The sequence below is a fragment of the Hyperolius riggenbachi genome, chromosome 2 (genome assembly GCF_040937935.1).
Source record: "Hyperolius riggenbachi isolate aHypRig1 chromosome 2, aHypRig1.pri, whole genome shotgun sequence".
Classification (NCBI taxonomy): domain Eukaryota; kingdom Metazoa; phylum Chordata; class Amphibia; order Anura; family Hyperoliidae; genus Hyperolius; species Hyperolius riggenbachi.
This window is the reverse complement of record NC_090647.1, coordinates 342,923,129-342,928,614: the sequence shown is the minus strand read 5'-3', so window position 1 is coordinate 342,928,614 and position 5,486 is coordinate 342,923,129. Positions and strand designations below refer to the sequence as shown.

At 47.4% G+C, this 5,486-nt stretch overlaps 1 pseudogene; it reads left to right on the top strand.

The window, feature by feature from the left end:
• Positions 1–416: 416 nt before the first annotated feature.
• LOC137554817 (U2 spliceosomal RNA) lies at positions 417–543 on the top strand (annotated as a pseudogene).
• The last annotated feature ends 4,943 nt before the right edge of the window (positions 544–5,486 follow it).

Here is a 5,486-nt window from a genome sequence, read left to right as displayed (position 1 = left end):
ATTAATCCATGCCATGCACTGATGAGGATCAAACAATCCGAAACAGTCTGTATGCATGTTGGATTATTATGGCTCTGTACAATTTAACAAGCTGACACATCATTGCAATCCAGCGGTTCTGGAGGTGTGTTTAGCTTCTAAGGGCACAATGGTTAATTTGCATATATTCAGCAGTGGTGCTCTGGGAGACATCTCGAGCTCACTCCAACCTGAATTATCGCAAATTCTTTCTGTTTTAGGAAAGCAAATTTTTGTTTTTCTTAACATCTTAGTAAGGGGGCTTTTAGGACCATTGTAGTCCCTTACACACTCCAATGAGTTCTGGGTCACCATGAGCTTGCTGGTTAGTCTGTACCTCTCGGTTTACAAGCCCTACTCCATAGCAGTGGTGCTCAGCAGAGAGTAGCTCGAATATTCGAGCTCCTCGGCCTTTTGGCTAAGATCAAGTGTAGTATCTGTTCTTGAAATTTTTGGGGGGACCTGGAAGGATGGCACTGTGGCAGGGTGTCCTTCCTGGTCGTAATTCCCAGGAGTTGATTGAATGGATCTATACCATGGTCGAGGCTGAATGGCTGAGGGCTTTGCTTAGGCGTACTGCCCCTGGAAGTGGCGCTCCAGGTGCACCTGAAAAAACCTGAGATGTGGCAGATCTCAGGCGGAAGTAGGGTGCTTTGGTCTGTACTGCCCATATGCATCGCCAACTAACGCAGCTCCCTGGCCTTTTGGCTAGGGAGAGTGCGGAATTTTTATCACTCCGGCCGCAAGGTCGGGGCCAGCTTGCTGGCACGGGGACTTCGGTTGCCAGGGGACTTCGGTTCCCACCCGGCTCCCCCTCGGGGGAGCCACCCGGACCATGTGGGATGCTACATGGCCAGGCCCTTTGGGTAACCACTGGGCACAGTAGGGGTCCTCCTCGGAGGACTCCAGGATCCTTCAACCCCTCGGGTGTTGGAGGATGCCACCCCCTGAGCCGATGGCAAAGGGGGAAGGTTCCCTTCGGGGAACAACCGGAAGGGCCCTGCTGTATTGTGGGGCCCGTGGCTACTCGTGCACGTTTTGTGGGGGTGCTTTAGGGCACTCACGCTTTTTCCGTGCACGGGGCTAATAGCCTTGCTGACCGGGACTCCTGTTGCATGCAACAGGAGCCAAGACAAGCTAAAAAAAAAAAAAAAAAAAATTCGAGCTCTTTTCCAGCTATTCGAGCTCGGTATTCGAGCTCCGAATAGCTGTAGCTATTCGAATGGGCTATTCGAGTACACTCGAATAGCCCATTCACTATTCGAGCTATTCAAGCAAACGGCGCTATTCGAGCTCGGTACCGAGCTCGAATAGCGTCATAGCCCAGATTGATGTCCTTAGAGCCAATCAGAGGGCTCCCAGGCCCTCTGACGGCAGCCAATCACAGAGGGGGACCCTGGCCAGCCCCTACCCTATAAATAGCGGCCGCCATGTTCCGTTTCTCCGTGCTTGCCTGAGACTTGTACAGAGAGAGAGTTGCTCCTTTGTGCTTTGGCTTAGCAAGAGCTCTATTGTGGTCATTTACCTAGCGTTTTTGCTCACATACACCTCCTATACACACCTATATTGTTGTTAGTTAGTTAGACATTGTATTTTAGTTAGTAGCTTTTGTGTTACATAGAGACAGGCCAGCTGCTGCAGGCTTACAGCTTTAGGCCTCAGGGCCTTGCCTGTGTGGGCAGCTGTCCTCCTGTCCTCTGTTTATTTCTCTCTATTCTATACCAGTATTTCTGCTGTCCTTTACTACTGATTGTATTAGTATTGTAGTTATATACTGTAACTGTACTAGGACACTCACTGTCACTGTTCATAGGCTACTAGCTGCTCCTGCGTGTGTGCACTCACTTTCTGTGTACACACTACACACACTCTATTTCCTTCTGATAACTGATTGATTATTGTAATTGATTATTGTAATTAGTTAGTTGTACTTACTGTTACTACTTACTGTACTAGGAGTCTAGGACACTCAGTCACTGTTCATAGGCTACTAGCTCCTGCGTGTGTGCACTCACTGTCTGTGTACACACTACACACACTCTATTTCCTTCTGATAACTGATTGATTATTGTAATTAGTTAGTTGTACTTACTGTTACTACTTACTGTACTAGGAGTCTAGGACACTCAGTCACTGTTCATAGGCTACTAGCTCCTGCGTGTGTGCACTCACTGTCTGTGTACACACTACACACACTCTATTTCCTTCTGATAACTGATTGATTATTGTAATTAGTTAGTTGTTTGTACTTACTGTTACTACTTACTCTTACTGTACTAGGAGTCTAGGACACTCAGTCACTGTTCATAGGCTACTAGCTCCTGCGTGTGTGCACTCACTGTCTGTGTACACACTACACACACTCTATTTCCTTCTGATAACTGATTGATTATTGTAATTAGTTAGTTGTACTTACTGTTACTACTTACTCTTACTGTACTAGGAGTCTAGGACACTCAGTCACTGTTCATAGTCTACTAGCTCCTGCGTGTGTGCACTCACTGTCTGTGTACACACTACACACACTCTATTTCCTTCTGATAACTGATTGATTATTGTAATTAGTTAGTTGTTTGTACTTACTGTTACTACTTACTCTTACTGTACTAGGAGTCTAGGACACTCAGTCACTGTTCATAGGCTACTAGCTCCTGCGTGTGTGCACTCACTGTCTGTGTACACACACTACACACACTCTATTTCCTTCTGATAACTGATTGCTTATTGTAATTAGTTAGTTGTACTTACTGTTACTACTTACTCTTACTGTACTAGGAGTCTAGGACACTCAGTCACTGTTCATAGTCTACTAGCTCCTGCGTGTGTGCACTCACTGTCTGTGTACACACACTACACACACTCTATTTCCTTCTGATAACTGATTCATTATTGTAATTAGTTAGTTGTTTGTACTTACTGTTACTACTTACTCTTACTGTACTAGGAGTCTAGGACACTCAGTCACTGTTCATAGGCTACTAGCTCCTGCGTGTGTGCACTCACTGTCTGTGTACACACTACACACACTCTATTTCCTTCTGATAACTGATTGATTATTGTAATTAGTTAGTTGTACTTACTGTTACTACTTACTGTACTAGGAGTCTAGGACACTCAGTCACTGTTCATAGGCTACTAGCTCCTGCGTGTGTGCACTCACTGTCTGTGTACACACTACACACACTCTATTTCCTTCTGATAACTGATTGATTATTGTAATTAGTTAGTTGTTTGTACTTACTGTTACTACTTACTCTTACTGTACTAGGAGTCTAGGACACTCAGTCACTGTTCATAGGCTACTAGCTCCTGTGTGTGTGCACTCACTGTCTGTGTACACACACTACACACACTCTATTTCCTTCTGATAACTGATTGCTTATTGTAATTAGTTAGTTGTACTTACTGTTACTACTTACTCTTACTGTACTAGGAGTCTAGGACACTCAGTCACTGTTCATAGTCTACTAGCTCCTGCGTGTGTGCACTCACTGTCTGTGTACACACACTACACACACTCTATTTCCTTCTGATAACTGATTCATTATTGTAATTAGTTAGTTGTTTGTACTTACTGTTACTACTTACTCTTACTGTACTAGGAGTCTAGGACACTCAGTCACTGTTCATAGGCTACTAGCTCCTGCGTGTGTGCACTCACTTTCTGTGTACACACTACACACACTCTATTTCCTTCTGATAACTGATTGATTATTGTAATTGATTATTGTAATTAGTTAGTTGTACTTACTGTTACTACTTACTGTACTAGGAGTCTAGGACACTCAGTCACTGTTCATAGGCTACTAGCTCCTGCGTGTGTGCACTCACTGTCTGTGTACACACTACACACACTCTATTTCCTTCTGATAACTGATTGATTATTGTAATTAGTTAGTTGTACTTACTGTTACTACTTACTCTTACTGTACTAGGAGTCTAGGACACTCAGTCACTGTTCATAGGCTACTAGCTCCTGCGTGTGTGCACTCACTGTCTGTGTACACACACTACACACACTCTATTTCCTTCTGATAACTGATTGATTATTGTAATTAGTTAGTTGTACTTACTGACTGTTACTACTTACTTACTTACTGTACTAGGGACACTCACTCAGTCACTGTTCATAGGCTAGCTCCTGCGCGTGTTTGCGCGTGCGTGCACTCACTGTCTGTAGTGTACACACACTAAATTTACTTGTGATTACTACTGATTATTGTAACTGCTAGTTGTACTTCCTGACTGTTACTACTTACTTACTGTACTAGGGACACTCACTCAGTCACCTCACCCACCAACCCACTCCATTAAAGTACCCCACTTTTCACCCGCCCTTTTAAAAAAGTTTTGTCTATACGCCCAAAACATCAAAGATGTCTGGAAGTGGCAGCCAGCGCGGTTTGGGCAAGGGGAAGGGCAGCAAGGGAATCAGGAGGAGAGGGAGCAGCATTGTGGCAGGCCGCGGCCGCGCCACCATGCACAGTTCCGCAGCAGCAGCGTCAGTGGCTAACATTCCTCCCATAGCCACTGGCCGTGGACGCCTTGGGCGCCGCCCAGCAGGAGCATCTGCAACTCACGCTGCAGAGACACAGCAGCAGCAGCGTGTAGCACCTGCTCCGATTTTCCTCCAGCCGGGTCGGAAACGTCCCATTGAGGAAAAGCATGCAGACACTGTGGTGCAACTCATGACGGAGGATGAGCAGCCCGCCATCAGCTCTGCATCCGAGGCCTCCACCCTCACCACCACCACCACCACCACCACCCCTGTTCGCAGCAGCCGCCCAGCAGGGTCTGGGGAGGAGGCCAGTTCACCGTCACAAGTTGGCGACCTGTCACTCAGCAGTATTTTTACCCCAGGCACCATCAGGGTATTGTCTGCTGTTGTTGGCGATTTTGAGGAGGAGATGCTGATGGGCACTTTGGGGGATGAGGGATTGGACAGCAAGACTGTGGCGACAGTCAAGCAGCCCATCCATGCATCAGGAGAGGAGTTTGGGGGGTCATCATCCCAGCAGGACATGTTTCAGGAGGGGGAGGATGATGATGACCCGGTGACAGACAGAGACTGGGTGCCACCACCTCCAGGGGATGTCGTCCTCAGCAGCTCTGAGGAGGAGGAGGAGGATGCTCTTGTGGGCCTTGCAAGGAGGCGCATCATTGCAAGCATTGGCAGCAGTAGGCACGTCCCACAGCCTGCTGGTGTCTCAGGCTCAGCAGCAGCAGCAGCAGCATCTGCCAGTACCACCACCAGCCGCACCCAAGCCCCCCAAGCCCCCCCCCCAACCACCACAGGGAGACAGGCAGCAGCGCTTCCATGCCGTAGGGGGATGTTTCTGTCACCAATCTGGCGATATTTCACCATGCCCACTGTGTACAGCAAGTACGCCACTTGCAACCACTGTCAGCGGAAGTTGAGCAGAGGTGCAGACCCCTTAAAGTTCAGCACCAGCTCGCTCATCAACCAC